This window comes from Panthera tigris, chromosome C2 (assembly GCF_018350195.1).
Source record: "Panthera tigris isolate Pti1 chromosome C2, P.tigris_Pti1_mat1.1, whole genome shotgun sequence".
NCBI classification, from domain to species: Eukaryota; Metazoa; Chordata; class Mammalia; order Carnivora; family Felidae; genus Panthera; species Panthera tigris.
The window spans coordinates 117979284-117999442 of record NC_056668.1 but is presented as its reverse complement, the minus strand read 5'-3'; positions in this window follow the sequence as shown (position 1 = coordinate 117999442).

Genomic DNA, 20159 nt, shown 5'->3' with positions numbered 1-20159 from the left:
AGCTCTTTGTCGGCTCTCAGCAAGAGGCTGCCCTCATTTTCTAGCCAGTTGTTGACCAGAGTTCCTCCTCTCTACCTCACCTTGTAGACTTCCCCAACGAGGCCACTTCCTTCATCATAGCCAGCAAGAGAGAGCATTTCTAGCAATACAGATGTGGGCATTTTATATACCATAATCACTAAAGTGACATCCTCTCACCTCTGCTCTGTTCTATGGGTTGGAAGACAGTCACAGGTCCTACTCACACAAGACAGGAAGGGACCGCACAAAATGTGGGTGCGAGGAAGCAGGGGTGAAGGGGGATCATCTCAGAATCTGTGTGGCACAGTTCCTTGAAACACTTAATTGTTTTTCCTTCTTGTCCATTATATGTTTCCACTTACCTTTTACACTTATTGACCTAAGGTCATTTGCAGAATCTTATTTTGCAACAATTTCTTTGAGCTGTATTGTTTCCCAAGGAGTCAATGGAAACCCACCTGGCTTTGGAACCATCTGCAGACACAAACTATACTTTTCAAATCTTGCACCCAAACCATCACAGATCTTAAGTAATTCTGATCTAAATATTTATCTCAGTCGTTTACCATTGAATCAGCTCAAGAAAAAAGAGAAATTTGCACTTAAATTGATTTTGTCCATTTTGAGATAAATAGGAAATGTATATGCTTACTGTATGAGAAAATACTCATACTCACATGCTCCTGCATTATTGAGAATGGCATTGAATACAGAATATAGGCAAAGACAAATATTTTGCACACAAGGTAATGGTTATTCACTGAGGTTAACAATGGAAGTCGAGTAGAAGTATACTTTTGTTCCTGGGTCAACACCAAATATTTAAATCAGGGCCTAGAATATTACATAAATGAAGAGCTATGTTTTCTAGCATGGTTCCCAGACTTTCAATCCTAGTTGCTGAATATTCCTTTGGCATGTTTTAGATTTATGAAACTTTGTTACCCTATTTAGAAAATTGGTGATAATTAAAAAAAAATTGGGGATGTCTAAAAAATTGGCAGGATAGAAATAGAGAGCTTTTGCAATGCAGTTTTGAGAGAGATATGGAGAGCTGAGCTAAATATACTGCAGCCTTAGGACTGTGTTTGTCAGTATTCAGGAGAAGGGAACTGATACACAGGTGAAGGGGCTGACCGTTTCATGGTTTACTTCTCGAACTTGCTAAGATCTGGCACGAGGCAGTACATTATAGTGTTACAAGGGCAAATTGTGGAGAATACTGAGTTCACATTGTCAGGGTAAATTTTCTTGATGGGTGACCATGGCAGGATCATTTATTATATTTGAGCCTCATTTTCCTCATCTATAGATTGGGATTACAATGCATACCTCTCGTGGGTGTCACTCAGTATTCAATGAGATAGTGTTAATAAAGTGCCAAACAGTTCCACAAGGGATGTATATATAACTGTAAAGCCAAAATGGAAAACGGATAATGTGTATGAGTGTGTATGTATGTGTCTTTACTTGTGTGTGTGTGTGTGTGTGTGTGTTTATTTTGGACACGTAAGGGTTGTAAAAGGAAAATCATCCTTGAGTGTTCCTCTAAAGTTATCTATAGAAAAATATCTAGTAAATTCATTTTTTGTAGTATTAATATACAATTTTTTAAATACTTATCTATTTTTGAGAGAGGCAGAGTGTGAGCAGGGGAGGGACAGAGAGAGAGAGGGAGACACAGAATCCAAAGCAGGGTCCAGGTTCAGAGCTGTCAGCGCAGAGCCTGACATGGGGCTCGAACTCACAGCCATGAGATCATAACCTGAGCTGACATCGGATGTTTAACTGAATGAGCCACCTAGGCGCTCCCCATTTTTTGTAATATTGAAGCTTATTACAACACAGCCCAAAAGCTGATAAAAGACCAGCAATAGAGTCTGCCTATTGGATATTTTATTTTATGCGCTTAATACATTTATGGGCTCATAGTAGACCCTCAATAAATATGAATTCCTTTTTTTAACTATCCCCAGTCCATTATTGAAATTCAATAAAATCTCTCTGGATACAAATGCCTTTAATTTTATAAAATGAAAACTTTTGTGCCAAAAAATGCACTTAAAATTTCTTTAGGAGAATCACAATCTAATTTACTCTTATTCTAGTAAAATGTGCTTATGGATAGAAATTATGAGATGATATCCTTTGTGGGAAGAATTTGCGAAATTAATTTCAAAGAAAAACCCATAAATCTGTGAATGATTAAGATTCACTTGTATATTAAGTGATATTCTACTTTCAAATTTTTTCTGAGAACATTTTTCAACATGTGTATTAGAAGCATTTTAATATTTTCAATGGCACATTATATAGCCTTATCCCAACTGCTAAAAATAAACCTCAGAAATTTTAAAGAAACCAGACTTTGACTAAATCTGCTCTTAAAAGCTGTTTCTCTGCATTGCAAAGTCACATTAGTGTTCTAGACTTCAAAAACTCATTCAGTGGTATACATCTTTTCTGATCTTTCTGGTCTTTGCGTGTTATCAAGTGTATTATCTTAAACTCATTTTATACTGCAATTAAATCATTTCTGTACTAATTCACTTGTAATAAGTTTGGTATAATCTTTGAATTTTATGGGTAGGTATTATCTGTTAACTGTGAAGTATTAGTAATAATCAAGAATGAATCTATTTGGAATTAAAAATAAAACTGTGAGTGCTTTCTGGTATGTTTATTTTCCATCAACATGTATATAGAATATACCTGAGAACAGATATCCAACCTGGATGCTGAGTAGCTATGGAAGAGCTGTGCTAAGTGTTCGGTGCTTGTAAAATTAGCAACATCTGTTGCATAAAGTGAATGTAGTAGCATATAATAATAAACATGTGAGTTGAGTGTTTGGGGAATGACATAAGACACATGAGAAGTCTACTCTCATTTAACTAAATCTTGAAAAGTATTGGAAAAAAAAGGAAAGCCATATCTGATGAAATAATTAATATAAACAAGAATTCTCTTAGGCATTGCACTAAACTTGAAGTCAAAAGTTATGATTTACGTCCCTGATTTTATACTTGCTAGCTGAGTGAAAACAGCAAGTCATTTAACATCTCCAAGTCACAATTTCTTTATCAGCAAAATTGAGATACTAATAGCCACTTCACATAGTTGTTATGAGGCTTAAATTAGACATGTGGAAGTTCATTGCAAATTGCTGGACAAATGTTACTCATAACTAAAGTGTATATGAAAGTACTTTGTCAAATATGAAACCCTATTCAACCCTACATATTATTAATGAAAAGTAAATACAGATTTTTTTCAATAATGGTATTATTAGAATATATATTGAACGTTAACTTATTCAGCAAACAGTAGTTCCCATAAGGCATACTTGTTCTGGAGTCACCAAAAAGCATAAATAATTCTTAGATATTTTCATCTATGTTTGATTGTCTACATGAATAGTGATGCTGAAAATATAACTGATGTAGATGGGGTCTGTACAAATGCTGTTTACAGCAAGGAAATTGGTTGAAATTTGACCAACTACAAAACACGGGAAAATGAGTAAACTAAGGCCTGCTAAACAAGAGTTAGATTCCTTTTCAAGTTTTTTTTTTAAGGTGATTATTTCATTTTCCTAAAGGCTTAGTATCTTGTTTCCATCTTCTTGTTGTTACTACTAATTCCACCAGTAAGGAAGCGTCTCAGGTGTTTTCTTCAAGTTTCACTTGGTTTCAGATTGAAAGAGTTGATTTCCCTTGGTCTGATTACCAGTAGAGCAATGGTAGGACTTCCCTGGAATCCACCACGTGGAGAGATAGTGTATAACACACATGGGAAAACAGGGAAATATTAACCAATGGATTTTGTTCTGCTCTGAGTGATCCATGATTAACATAACAAGATGGGTGATTTCCCCCAATTTGTCTCTTTTCTCCCTAATTTTAAAAATCGATCTCTATTACTTGTATGCAAGGTTTGCATGTGAAATATGTTGAGCAAAAGACTAAATTCAGATATAGATTCAGATGCTAGCTATGGACCCTGGAGCAAGCTGTAACTAGTTGAGTCTTGGTTTTATGGTCATTAAATGGGAAGAAATAATATTTACTGTAAAGTGTCCTTGGCTACTCATCGGACTACTCTTTAAATTTTTATATAAAAAGCTCCACCAAAACATCTCATTATTCCACCAAAACGTCGCATGCCAGGGACATTAATCATCTGGATGTCTCGTATCTCAAGGATGTTTTCCAGTCTTCTATGGAAATTTGACCCCTCGTCAGCTTTTGCTTGAAGTGATCATCCATACCCAAACAGTTTCTTCTGATCGGCATCGATGACACCACATTTTTCCTGTTTTTCCTCTACTTCACAAGTCATGCCATCTCATTCTCAAAAGAGTCATTGTAAGTGACCCAGAGAATACACAGAGTTTTCAGAGGCTTTCTTTCTTCTCACTTTGCTCTCTCTCTAAGGGAATTTCATCCTTTTTCTTGTTGTTATTTATCATCCACAAAATAATGACTCACCATTACATAACCATACCAAATCTCTGCTCTGAGCACCAGACCTATGAATCAAAGCACCTTCAAAATTTCCACTCTTGTGGGATGTTTCAGTCTTATCTCAGATTCAGTATGTCCTGAGACTGAATTCCTGATCTTATAAATCCTCTCTCCCAAAACAAATAACAAGACAATGACAAAGCATTATCCCTTGTTTCTAATTGAACATTTCCTGTCATGGTGATGAATTTCAACACCAATCTAAGCACACAAGTCTTCCAAAACCTGGGGATTATCAACACTGGCTTCTTTCTCCTCCCAGTCACTCATTATCAAGTTCTGACAATTTTACATCTTTAATACATTTATTATTCACTTCTGTGTCCCCATTGCCCCCAAGTTCAAGCTGCTATTTTCACTCATCCAGGACCTTTGCAATATCCCCTGCTTGCATCTCCTACTCTCCACTCTGGAGCCCTCTCTCAGTTCTTCAGACTGACTACTGTTCTCTGGACACAAATACGATGGTGTCGCACCCCTCCCCAGATTGATTGAAATCACTTCTTCCTCATTGTTCTAGGAAAAAGTCCAAAGTACTTCATGTTGCAGAACTCTTGCCTAGCTGCCAATCTCCTTTTGTGTCACTTTCTCTTGCTATCTCACTGCTCTCCAGTCTTAAAGGTTTCCTCCCACTTTCTCCTGTCACAGAGCCTTTACACATTCTGTATTAGTGTTGAACGTTCTTACCAGCCTCTCCTCTCCTGTTTATATCCTACTCCTCTTCCTGAGACTGGATCAAGTAACTTCTTCAGGAAAGCTTGCTCTGATATTCCTGCCTGTTCTGGTTCTGCAGTTAAAAACTATTATTGGGGCACATGGGGGCTCCATTGGTTAATCGTCTGGCTCTTGATTTCAGCTCAGGTCATGAGCTCATAGTTCCTGAGTTTGAGCCCTGTATGGGGCTCCATGCTGATGGCACGGAACCTGCTTGGGATTCTCTCTCTCCCTCTCTCTCTGCCCCTTCCCCACTCATGGGCACTCTCTCAAAAATAAATAAACATTTTAAAAATAAAAACTATCATGCTGTGCCCCTTTCCTTCTTAATACTCTACTCAGTCTCCGTTTATAATTATGCCCTTTTTGTCTGTGTGATTATTTGCACAATGTCTGTCTCTATCTGTAGACCTTAAGCTCCTTGAGAAGAGTAACCGTTTTTGTTCTCGCTCATTCTACAGTACCCAGAGCATAATAACCTAAATAATATTTTAGTCATATTGTTGTTAAAGGTAAAGAGCTCCACAATGTCTAGGCTTATTATACTATTATTGATTTATGCCTGTGCATGTATTTATTTTCGTCCACATCTCCTTTCTTAATTTACATCAAGTTGTTTGAGAAGTCATTTTATGAAGTATTTTTAATAATAATGATAGCCAATTTATGTGATATTTCTATGAAAAAGCACTCATGCACCTCAAATAAATGTGATTTACATATGATCCTTTTCTATATCTTCAATTCACCTTACTTTTAAAAAAGGCATTTAAGAGCAAAAGTACCTTGACTTGTATTACACCCATAATGTTAAATGGAAATGAAATACCATTATGCCGTCTTGTCCTTTAGGGTCTATTGGAGCATGAAATCAATATCACCATTAGCTCAAGTACAATCAAATATTCTTCCCAATTTCTGTCACTTGCTGTCACCTGTATTTGCAATTGCATGACACTTTTCTTTTACACACTTGCTTTCTGCACATTTCTGCAGAATTCACACAACCCTCTAGAATTATCAAAGGGTCACTGTTGAGCTGACTAGGATTAAAATTAGAATAAAAGATATGACTTATGTAATGGGAGCCTGATTATCTCACTTTCCTTTTTTACTCTGCCTATACATTCTGTTCTCACAGGAAAGCAGGGTAATGGAATCACAGCAATTTCAGCAGGCTCAGTGTTGTGAGGAATGAATCAGTTATTGACAGCAGAATGTGGCACACTCGAAGAGACTGATCCCTGAAATATACGGACCCGCTAGAATGGAGTGAACACCAGGAACAACAGGACATTGGATAGCCTGGAATGATCACAGAAAAGTGCTAGGAATAAATTAGTAAACTAAAATACTTGGCTCAGACGAGAAACATGAAAGGGAATTTAAGAGACACAGAATAATTTGGATGAACCAGTATTCATCAAAGGGAACGTCCTTAAAATAATCAGGAACTGGAAGGGAGGAAACATTTAAAAAATAATAAAAACCTCCTCCAGGTTATGGTAACGCCAACATCCTTAGATTGAAAGGTTCTACCAAGGACTGAACAGGATGGATTTAAAAGAGATTCATCCCTAGACATATTTTGGAGGAGATTTAAGAGTACTGAGCGTTAAAGACGAACTCTAACCCACTCCGGTGGGAATCAACAGATTTCCTTTAAAAAATGAAAATCACATTATTCAGACTTCTTATTGGTAATGTCAGTTGTAAGGGAAAGGTAGTAAAACAGAGTAAAAGTTCTGAGGGAAGAAACTTACTGCACAATTTCTACAGGACATACTTGAATAAAAAGAAAAAATAAAGTCAATGTTATATAAATAACAGTGTACAAATAAACTATTAAATGCTTTTGTTTTACGTTTCATTTTAAACTATTCTGAAACATGTGTTTAATATATCATTTTAACAAGTGTAAACTTAACAGCAACCTGGAAATAAAATACCAGACTTCAGTGACAAGGAGGTTGCTGGCAATCCGTATAATTTAGAACATTTGCAAAAAAAGAGAAGGCTGGTAAAAGTACACGAGTATTCTCATTTGTGTCTTATTTGGAGGAAGGGATACCTAGGATCGAGAGAAAATATGGGTGCAAGTTTTGCATCAAAATTCTGTAAGGCTTACTGTGCTGATCAGTATAACACATAAAATACGGTAGAAAAGATTAAGGTCACGCAGATGAATATTCACAGTATGTCAGAATGACTTAACCTATTAATTACTTCTTAGAGCAAGTTAAAAACAATCAGGTAAATGTTATGAGATATGTTAAAAAACAAACAAAACAAGAATTCTTTTATATAAGAAGTTCAGGAAAGGAAAAGAGATGTAGGTGTCTGTTGAATGGTATATATATATATATGTAGGTATGTGTGTGTATATATGTGTACATATATGTATATGTATATATATATTTATATACACATACATACATATGTATGTCTTAAAAATAAAATTTTCAACATAAAGTTAAGTGTTTTAATTTAACATACTATTGTGTTTAGTCTACACACATATACATACATATATACACACACAACAGGTACACAAGCACCATAACACCATCCAAAATAGAACTCCAGCCAAAAGGCATGAACTGCTACAATGGGGGATATTTCATATAATTTCCTCCACTTAAGATACAATTATGCCTGTGTTGTTTTCACTTTCAATTAAGATGATGATTTTAGACTATAACAGAAAGAAGAGAATATTATGTTTGTTGCAGCAATTGTTTACCCTTTGAGAAAAATAATTACATCATTGATTGAATATGTTTTCAAAAACAAATTTAAAATGGAATTAATTAAAAACATGTTAAAAGGAATCGAGACTATAGAATCTGGGAGTAGGTAAGGCCTTCTTAAATAAGCTACAAAATATCAGAAGAAGTGGAAAAATATTCATTAAGTTGCATAAATTTTTAACAATTGGTTCAAGAGAATACTCCAATATATAGAATTAAAGGACAAATAAAAGTATGTGAGGCAGATGGTTGTAATACTTATAACAGAAAATTGACTAATATTTTAATGTAATAGTTTCATAGACTGTCAAGTGGGATTAAAAATTGATAAAGATTTTGGAGGGTAATTTGGCATAAATAAACATACCATTTAATCCATCATTCATCAAAATGATGGGAATATCCATCACAGAGAAATGGCTATGTGAAGTATAGTAGAGCCACACTATGGAATACTAAACAGGAGTACAAAGCAGAAGATAGATCCATATGTATTGACGAGAAGAGCTATAAGACATTAAATAAAAAACAACCAAGGGCAGAATAATATCTACAGTATGACACCATTAATGTAAAATATACTAACACATGCGAGCTCTGTGGGTACTATGGAGGGATTTAAAGCATTAAAAACAAATTCTTGGAAGACATACAGTAAAATGATGTTAATGGTTATATCTGGGGAAGGGACTGAATTAGAATGAAGTCGTAATCAAAGGGGATATTCACTATGGCTGCATTGTTTAAATACTTTAGTATCAGAGTATGCTAATAAATATTAATACTGTATGATTAAAAATTAAAGCGATATTCGTAGGATTAAAAATAAAAAGCCAAAAACTAAAACTTAAATTTAGGGGCTGAGTCATCAGGGCAGTTCAGGTTGCTTTTACTCTGGAGAGGAAAGGGGTGCCTGGGTGGCTCAGTCGGTTAAGCGTCCGACTTCAGCTCAGGTCATGATCTCGCAGTCCTTGAGTTCAAGCCCCGCATCCGGCTCTGTGCTGACAGCTCAGAGCCTGGATCCTGTTTCAGATTCTGTGTCTCCCTCTCTCTCTGATCCTCCCCCGTTCATGCTCTGTCTCTCTCTGTCTCAAGAATAAATAAATGTTAAAAGAAAATTAAAAAGAAAAACTCTGGAGAGGAAAAAAAGTCCCTAATCTTTACAACTAGCCTTATAAGGCATTGATGTTATAAAATTTTTAATGTTTTTTTTTTTTAGTATTGAAACAGAAAGGTCTGTGTATCCTATTCAAAGAAGAAATCAGCTGTCAGCACATTCACCTTTAATTCCAAATATTGCTATTCTCGAGACATTGTGCCTTAGTTTTGTTACATTTTTCCTGATGTCAGTTACTGTTATCATAGTCTTATATGTGGTACTGAATAGGGGTTGCAACATTCGGAATCCCAAAGGGGAAATAGAAGCATTGAATGCAGCCATGGGGTACCTGGATGGCTCAGCTGGTTAAGAGTCTGTCCAGCTCTGGCTCAGATCATTCTCAGTTCATGAGTTTGAGCCCCATGTGGGGCTCCATGCTGACAGCTCAGAGCCTGGAGCCTGCTTTGGATTCTGTGTCTTCCTCTCTCTCTGCCCCTCCCCCACTCATGCTCTTTCTCACTCTCAAAAATAAATAAACATTATATATATATATACACACACACACACACACACACACACACATATACATATACATATGTGTGTGTGTGTGTGTGTGTGTGTGTGTGTATATATATATATATATATATATATATATATGGTTTTAATGCAGCCTTAATATGGAGCATTATGTCTTAAAAATAAAATTTTCAACATAAAGTTAAGTGTTTTAATTTAATATGCTATTGTGTTTAGTCTGGAACCATGCTTATACAAGTGCTTAATGTAGATGTAGAACAAATTCTTTATCTTTGAGAGTAGAGACTTTTTTTGAACAAAAATATTTCTGAATATGACACATAAAATCTATCTCTTAAAAAATGCTCTAGGAGTTAAATGAGATGATGGATATTAGTATGGATCTTAATATAAAATATTTGAGCATTCAGTCATCCGTTAGCTCAACAGATGTTTACAAAGTACCATACACTGGACCATGGGTTCAAAAAACAGGATTAAGCCACAAACTGTCTACTTTCAGGATTTACAATATATAGTTACTAAATCAATTATGTACCGAGAGTATAATACAGCACATTATAAGACAGAAATGGATTATTACATAAATATGTAGTTGGACAGGTATTGTCTATTTTCTGAGACTTCTTTGAGGAGACAATTTATGAGCTAAGTCTTAAAGAATGAGTAGAGTAAGGAAAAAGATATCATAAGCAGAGATTAGCCAGTGTGGAAGTTCCTCTTCTTTTAATGCGCTGTCAGAATTTCCTGCTCTTTTTTTCTGCTTTTGAGCATTTAATCATTCTGTTTTCTCTTTTTGGAAAGGTCTTACCTTTGCTCCCACTCCAGCTCCTGCTTAACAGTCCCATATAGTCCTTCAGCGCCCACATGGGAGCCCTTCATGATGACATCTTAGAATCGTGATTCTCTCTTACCCCGTCTCATTGTCCCTTTGAATGGTTTGTCTTTATATATTATTTGTCCATAGGTTGTATTCTCTTTGGTTGACCATCTTTTTGGAAGCAGAGATGATGCTTAGTTATCCTCCTATCATAGACAACTTTTTGCCCCATTCTTTGCACAAATTAGGGACTAAAAAATATTTCCTCATTACTGACCTAGACTTTGAACATGATCAGGCCCAGTGTAAGATAATTATGTTTAGTGGTAAAAAGCATGAATCAGGAGTGGGGGTTGCTAAGAGGGAGTCACCGTGAGTATATATGGACATAGATTGTAGCAATCATATAAAGAAGCAATGCCACATTAATTAAAAATAAAAAGTAAGACGCTTGTGTCTCTCTTCTCTGGCAAGTCCAGTGTTCTCTGTATACTAAAGGTTAGGAAGGATATGGCAGAGGGTAGTCCAAATGCTTTTGAATGGAAAGTTACTTCTTCAGTCTATAAAATCATGAAGGCCATGTCATGTCTTAACCAAGCCCATTAATAATCAGCCCTTCAAGTGGTATTACAGAGTTTTCCTACTGCCATTTCCATTTAAAACCTTGGGGATCTGAAATGAGTAGCTTATACCACCATGATTATTTTTATCTGTGAGCGATGTAAGATCTTGAGTTTAATAAAGTACTTCACCAAGTACTTTTTCACCCTATAATGGGGTAAGATATATGTTCAGCAAGTTGTTATTCTTCAGAGGTAAGTAACTCTCTATTGGTTTTTTTTTTGGATCTCTTAAATACATAGTTAATATTTATGCATTTTATTTCTAATTTTGAGGAGATGTCCAGATACATCTGAATAAAAATTACAATTTCTGGGGACATATTTGTGAACTGAACATTTCAAGGACTACATCTTATCCGAATAAAAAAATAACATCTAAGCAAACACTTCTAAAATTTCACAAAGCACTTAATGTACCTGGAAATAAAGATTATACTTAAACGCAGAGTTTATTTTCACTTGTTCAGAAAAAATCCAGGTAATTAACTCTTCATAAACCTTTTAAACAACGAAGCAAAAACTCATGGCATTTTGTCTTCAAAAGAACCTTAGGAAAGTGGGTTTTGAATCAATTTGGTTTTGAAAGCTGAGCTAAATGAATTCTATTCTAAACTTCAGCTGTGCTGTGGGTGAGAAGGAAAAGCTGCTCTCTGAAATGAGGTCAAGTTCATTGCTGGCCCAAAGGCAACTGTTCTCAAGTATTTGAGTTTCATTCCCGCACCTGCAATATGATAGTGCCAGAATTGCTGACTGGCCTGCTCAGCTGTCCTGTCTATCAGATGCCTAGACTCAGCTTGTTACGACAGAACCTCTAAAAAGTAGTCCAAGACAATGAAGGGAACACATGACATATTTGATCTTGGTTCACATCATTGTTTGCCCACTGGTGCAATACATTATATTTAGACAGCCATGGAATGCAAAATATGGTTCTGGAACATATAATGCAGCCTAATTCATGACTGCATGGCTTTGTAATGCCGTCCACAGTTAGCAGCACTCACGAGTACTTCAGAAGGGCATAGGCTGTTTCTGATGATTGATTTATTGTGGATTCTCAGAAAGGTATTTAGGAGACACTAAAGCAACTAAATCATTCATCTTGTGAAAACACATATGAGGTTTCGTTACTCAAGTTACTGAGAAATATCAAGCCCTCGCAGCCTCTCAAAATGTCTGCATCCTGAGTATTCACAGGGTCTGCTTGTTGGGGGTGAGTGACCAGTAGTGACCCCTACCATCCTAAAAAGTACATGATCCTTTTATCCTGCCCTCTCCTAGTGTCAGAAACACACCATCCTGGTTGGTTTCCTTATTGGTTGCTTTGCTCTCTCTCCTTCACCAATTTTCCTTCCTTTTTCTCCAAGAAATGGGAACATCCTCAAGACTCTGTAATATCTCTTTATCTTCATCAAGATTTCTTTCCTGATCATGACAGTTAATAACATTGCTTAAAAGGGCCCGAAATTTCCATCCTCCTTGTCCATTTGTGGCAAATGGCAGTTTTCTTTTATTCATTGTTTTCTCCAGAAATTGCAGAAATGGTTCCTTTGACATGCAATTATTCAAACATCTGAATTTAGTTGAGGGGAGATTCTTCGGCATTATTTTTGTCTCTGGCTTTTCTCATCCCTAATGCCTCCAATCCACATGATACTGGGATTCAAGAAGCTTAATATTCCTGTGATACATGTTCCAAAATATGTCTCCTTCCCAAGACCTGAGAAATTCCTTCTCTCAGTGTTCATTCTTTGCTCAACTATGGCTGTTCTCTTCGGCTCTGATTCTCTTTGGCTCTGATGCTCTCCTGTCTATACCTCACTAGCTGTACCACTGCTGTTGTGGTGATGGCAGAGAAGGGAGAGAGAGAGGCTGTTGTGGTCAAAGTGAAGAGTAATGGTATAAAGTGAGGTTGTACAAATCTGTATCTTGTGATCACAAAACTATTTCCAGTTTGTATACAGAATACAAAGAATTTTTTTTGGGGGGGGCTATATGAATCTGGCTTTCAGAAAGAGTCTGTCCAGTTTGAATGCTGCTTGCAAAGCTTTTTTCTTCCCACACTTTATAAATATCTGAACCTCTGATAACTCCTCTCCAGCATTTTAAAACATATTCTCTTTCCTCCCACCTAGCATCCAAGGAATCAGTTGTAAGTTCATTACCTTCATGTCTAGGCCACGCTGACTCAAGATATGTTCACAGTAAGTTTGCATAGAATGAATGACTGACAGTAAATTGAATAAAAAAAAATATTCCCCTCTCTGAAATAGAAGCCCCAAATTTTACTGTGTTCACTGATTAACAGAACCGCAGTTGTATTTTGTGCACTCTGTTGAAATGAACACAAATGGGGAAGAAAGGCTTTGGTTTGTTCTGTTCATCTGAGAGAAATCAGAAACATAACACTAATGGAGCTTGTTAAGTAGAATTCGCTGGAGCAGCAGTTAATGACCAGCTTTGCCTCCCGTGGAGTGTCATATTACTGTATTATTTTACTTTTCATTTACTAAAAAATTGGCATGCAAATTGTTCATAGTTGTCTACTCGGTGATTATGTAGTAGGTCCATCTTAGACAAAAGATTCCCAGAACAATCTTTTAGTATTTGTATGTATGCTCTTACACACACACACACACACACACACACACACACACACTCATTGTCCCAAGATTTCTTCCCAAAATGAATAAGCAATGTGCTTTTACCTAAAGCACAGTGAATTTAAAATCACTCTTTTCCATTGCAATGTGCTTAATCAATCCTGCTATCTCTTTTTCTCCAGAGAAGAGTTTCTAGTATTATACCTGAAGGAAATGATACAGTGTCAATAATCAGGCTTTTGGGACTCCTTTCTGAGAGGCTATGAGGAGCTTTCATGGTTAGATTTCTCCCTGTTCATTTACAATCTCAAATTTCAGATGATCACATAAAATTTTAAATACTCCCTGACTTTATTTATTTATTCATTTATTTATTTTCTTTAAATTTCAGATGATCACGTAAATTTTTAAATACACATGTCAATAAAATTTAAATATTTAAATTTTAAATATTTAAAATAAATTTTAAAATTAAATACATTTTAATTTATGTAACTACTGAAATATTTAAGAATTTAATCTTACCCCAGCAGAGCTTTGATTTACAATGGCCTTAGTGTGTTGGTTTAATTAATACGAATTTTGGAAAATATGAAAACAACATAGCTCTTTAGGCAGTTTGGCACTAAAAAACATGAGTTATTATTTGAGCAGGAAAGCATACTCAAATGGTATTGTATTTACCTTTGAAGAACACAATGGCCCATTGTGGGACTTTGGGCAATCTTTCATGGTCTGACCAGTGTGCAACGATTTCCTTGCCCTTCTCCATATTCCAGATTTTGGCACTATTCCTTGCAATAGGGACCATCTTCTTTTTTTTTCTTTTTTCTTTTTTTTAATGTTTATTTATTCTTGAGACAGAGGCAGAGTGTGAACAGGGGAGGGGCAGAGAGAGACACACACAGAATCTGAAACAGGCTCCAGGCTCTGAGCCGACAGCACAGAGCCTGACATGGGGCTCGAACCCACGAACTGTAAGATCATGACCTGAGCCACCCAGGCACCCCAGGGACCATCTTCTTTATAAAAAAGTCTATCTTACTTTGGAATTGATAGTGGTAACATTTTTTTGGAAAAGATGCTAGTAGAGATTCACTTCTGAAAACCAGATTTGCAAAGTCAAGAAATCTATTATCTAGAAAATAAATGAACAGAAACAGCACACCTTTCATAAATGACAACAATTGAAAATATTTAAATTTTTAAAAAATGTTTATTTATTTTTGGTAGAGAGACAGAGTATGAGCAGGGGAGGGGCAGAGAGAGAGAGGGAGATACAGAATCTGAAGCAGGCTCCAGGCTCTGAGCTGTCAGCACAGAGCCCGACATGGGGCTCGAACTCATGAATGGTGAGATCGTGACCTGAGCTGAGGTCGGACGCTTAACCAACTGAGCCACCCAGGTGCCCAACAATTGAAAATATTTATACCAATGTGTCAAAATACTCATAGATTGACTAGGGTCATGGTTGAATAGTGTAGGCAAGCAGCAGTATCATGTTGTTTACTCTTCACTTATCATTATGATGTAAATGTAGAAACCTGTTCTGTATTGAGAGTCCATAACGTTAATTTGATTTTATTTAAAAAAAATTTTTTTAATGTTTTATTTATTTTTGACAGAGAGGGAGAGACAGAGCATGAGCGGGGGAGGGTCAGAGAGAGAGGGAGACACAGAATCCGAAGCAGGCTCCAGGCTCTGAGCCATCAGCACAGAGCCCGATGCGGGGCTGGAACTCACAGACTGTGAGATCATGACCTGAGCCGAAGTTGGACGCTTAACTGACTGAGCCACCAGGGCGCCCCATGTTAATCTTAAAACCAACATTGATCCACTCTATTCTGTCAAAAAAGGTCAAAACGTGTAAACAAACAAAGAACTTTGAGATCCACCAATACTTTTCTAAATGTACAACTTTTCTAAATGAACAAGATGATACCCTTTGGGTTCCAAAGTTTCTGGTTTACTAAGTTGTTAAGCCACTGAGTCTTAGATTTCTCACTGTTGGAGTGTATTCTCATGATAAAAAGGATACCACTTTTTTTCAGGCATTCTGAGTTGGCTTTAATGCTATCAACATTTTGTAACTATCTCTAACCAACAGCCCCTAACCCATAGTTAGGAACCATTTACTAAGGTCTGTTTTACTTGTATTTTAAAGTTAAGAAAAAGAAAATTTTCTGTACTTTCTTGTTTTATAACTGGGTGCTACTTTTTTCTCCAATGAAATATTATTTGTGAAGTCTGTAGTACCTACTAATTAAAAAGCACATAAACACTTCAGATTCTTTGTTAATGAAATTCAGATAAATAAAAGAATAAAAAAGTCCATGTATATAAAACTAGAATGGTCAATTTTAAAGATAGAATTTTACACTGAAAAATGTTCTGAGAACTGATTTTGCATCCATATTATACAAAAGGAAATTTTTATAAGATTTGAGAGGGAGAGTTGAAATCATATTGTACTAATAACAATTAAACCAGACTCAGATGGTTAGTAAAAAATTAAATGGCAGTCTTGTTGGACACACACACATGCACCTGCATGCCCACGCATTTACGAGATAGTGATTATCTTCCCAGAATTCTCCATTTTATTCTTATCATTCTGTAACAGCCAGTTAAATAACTGTAATAAATAATTACATTGACCTAACTCCAGTTGCTGGACTGGCCCTGGTTCACCTAAGCTAATTGGCTATTAGCTTAAGATGGCTTCACTAGCCTCACTGATTGGTTCAGAGGATGAGTCATCATCTGTCATGGCCCAATCAGAATGGAGCCCAGAAAAAACATTCAATCGTGATGATAGTGGTGAGGGATGCTCTGCCTTTTCTTAAAATGCATGTTTTGTTGACATAGAATTAAAGCTGCCTCAAGTTCTTTGCTTCCTTGAGAAAGCTTGAGTAGGAAGCTGATAAACAGTAACCATCAGAACAAATAAAACTGCCAAAAAGTGGATCTGGTGTCTGAGCATGTTTGGGGTTTACCCAGCTACTAGACTAAGTACCCTTGATTACTTAAACCAGATTAAACTTAGATTACTTAATCCAGAGTTAGATTTCCTGTTAGTTGCTATTGAGAGTAACTTAAATTATAAAATGAATGGAAGTTTATAAAATAGCTCCCTGGTTTGTCATATGGATCTTTAGCTATCAAACAGCTAGAAATTGTTTCCATTTCATTGTTGACTTTCCATCAGATTTTGTCCATTCTGTCAGGCAATGTTAGCCTCCAATTATATCCAGTTCTTCAGTCTCATAATGCTTCATTTCTTAATTTATTTTGGATACAGCAGTAGCTTAATTTAAATCAAATGAGTAAGAGTTCAATGTGAGGCAACCTATCAAGAGGAATTTTCAAGAGACAACACTGAAAAATCTAAAAGAAAGGTCATTTTATGTGAACAAAGGTTAATAATAGTAATAAAAGCCACTATTTACTAACCATATACTACATGCTGTGGATTATATATATGGCCTAGATTATGACTATTTCTTATATCAGCTATTCAAGGTCTGTTTTATTATCATTATTTTGGAGCTGAACAAACTGAGACTGACAATTTTGATAACGGGTCAGATTTATCCACCTAATAAGTGGAGTCTTATAAATAAAGCCCAAATTATTTTGGGTCCAAAAGTCATGAAGTTAACCACTGAAATGTTTCTTTTCCACAAGTTTGTTTTCCCAAAAATTTACTGAGGGCCTGCTATGTTGAAGATCCTATGTCCGAGAATGAGAATGACCCAAGATCGCCAAATAGATTTCCTGAGAGCCAGAGTATTCCATCTACAGAGAGAAAAAGGAATGCATGAGTAAATTAAAAGTAATAGTAATAATTACATGAGGGCAAAAAGTAAAGAATAATATATAAAGAATTCCTGATCAGACACAATGAATTCTCGTTCTGAAATCATGGACTGTTTCAGAAACAGAGCTTTATTTTAACTCAGTTTAAAAGGAAATGAATATTGCTCTAGTTACAGAGGTGGAGAGGCCATTTTTAGCTCTAGAACATTTGTGAGTTAATACATGAAGGCATATAGAGGACAGACCTATGAAGATAGTCTGGCCTCGTGAAAAGATACAGTAAGAAGAGAGATGAGGACGGATTTCCTAAATTTCCTAGGTCCAGAGATTACAAACGAAAGGCCAAGTAACTCTCCTTGATCTATACAGTTGTTTAACATGACCTAAAAATGTCTTGAAAATATTTGCATCATGACAGTGTTGGTTTGTGATCTTCAATTGCCACGGTCTCCACCACTCTTTGTTAGCTGACACCAAGCAGCTTGACTCATCACAGGGTACCCTGACTGGGACCTGAAAAGACCCTTGAAGACCCTCGACATTCTTTTGTAAAATGGGTATGGGGTACGTGGAAGTGACATTTCAACTGCTTTTACATGAACAACTCAAGTAGCAGTATAGGGGATAAGGAGGGCTACTGGATAAAATGACATTGGGTTAATTAGGAGGCTAGAATTTGGGTTTCATTTTGAATAATTAAAAAGCCCGGGGTGCCTGGGTGGCTCATGGTTAAGCGTCCAACTTCGGCTCAGGTCATGATCTCATGGTTCGTGGGTTCAAGCCCCGTGTCGGGCCCTGTGCTGACAGCTTCGAGTCTGGCGCCTGCTTTGGTTTCTGTGTCTCCCTCTCTCTGTGTCCACTCCTGTTTGTGCTCTCTCTCTCTCTCTCTCTCTGTTTCTCTCTCTCAAAAATGAATAAACATTAAAAATTTAAAAAAAAAGAAACAAAATAAAGAATTGGGGTGCCCAGATGGCTCAGTCATTTGAGAGTCCGACTCTTGGTTTCTGCTCAGGTCCTGATCTCATGGTTCGTGTGATCAAGCTCCATGTCAGGCTCTACACTGTCAGTCTGGAGTCTGCCTGGTATTCTCTCTCACCACGCTCTCTGTCCCTCCCTCACTGGTGCTCCCTCTCTGTCTCTCTCATAGTAAATAAATAAACAAAAAAAAAAAAATTAAAAAGCCATGCTTCAGACCAGTGGCATCAGGAGTGGAAATATAAGAGTAAAAGGAAAAGAGTATAAGAGGATATATAGAGGAAATAAGAGGATATAAGAGGAAAAGAGTATAAGAGGAAATATAAGGACTAAACAGGACTTTTTGTTAGGATATTGAGAATGAACACAATAAATTCAATCACTGAGAGGACCCCTAAAAGGGAAAAAGGATGCACACATACAAGGCCCACAAACAATGTTTGCTTTGTAAGTGAGGATAACTTTGATGGGTGGCATGGATTCTAACAGGCTCTCTTAATTTTGGAAATCAAACTGAATGTGTTAATTTATATAACAGCATGCTTGGTGTAGCCTGGGACTTAAAATGGACATTTTGAAAGAAACAAGCAGTTTCTACCCCTTGAGGTCAGGCTTGAAATTATATTTGGGGCACAGTGCTCTTGGCATTATGTAAGTTCATTAATGTGTCTTTCATGTTTGCATTTATAAGGCAAAAGTGCAACCATTTGGTGGAAATTTTCACTCCGGACCTGACCCAGACAAAATCCAAATGCAGTTACTAGTTACTTCGGGCTGAGATATGGTGCATGTGGTGAAATTTATGCAGGCATATGAATTTGGTGTTTCTTTAGCACAATTATATACCACGAATGTAGCAAATTTCTTCTCTTCCCATCTATATTTAGATTGACTTTAACTGAAAAGAAGAAAAAGTTCCCTCTTTAGACATGTGAGTGCTTATGTAAGCACTTGGTCACAGGAGATTAAGAGTGGAGATCATGTGGCAGCACAGATTGTGTCCCGGCTAGAGGATCTTTTCGTCTCTTGCCAATAGAAAGAATGGAAAACAACTGCCCTGAACTTGGCACGGTGCTACCTGGAGCTGTTTGCTGCTGTACCACATCTGTTCTCATTTGAGACTTCATAATCTGGACTCTTGGAAGCATATGGTCAATTAATCTGATTATCTTTAACCCAAGGGCCATAGGACTCAATAGCTCTTTATGTGAGTGGGTAGAGTTTCCCTTGAAGATAGTAGATGTTCCCACTGTCAAATCCTGGAAAGGAGGCAACTGTGTGGCAGGAAATGAAGTAACTCTTAAACCAGATAAGAAAAAAAAATACCTCTTCCCTTTCTAGGCCTTTGGGCAAACTGTGCCTGAGATCAAAACCATGGAAATGTTTTGAAAATAATGAGAGTGGGAGTTTGTTTGAGTCAGCCACATAAAAGCTGAGCAGGAGCCAGACACATACCATGACAAGTCTTATTCAGTTAATCACCCAGTATTTCTCCTTTGCAAACATAAAGCATCTGATTCCACTTACTTCTCAATTCCCATCACAATGAGTATTGTCCAGGAACTGTCCACTTTAAAAAATCTAGGTTATTCCAAGGCCCATACTGGTCTTATTGTCTCCCAGCTCCCTTCCCTAAAGGCACTGTTACTCTGAAAGAAGGAGCGTTCAAAAG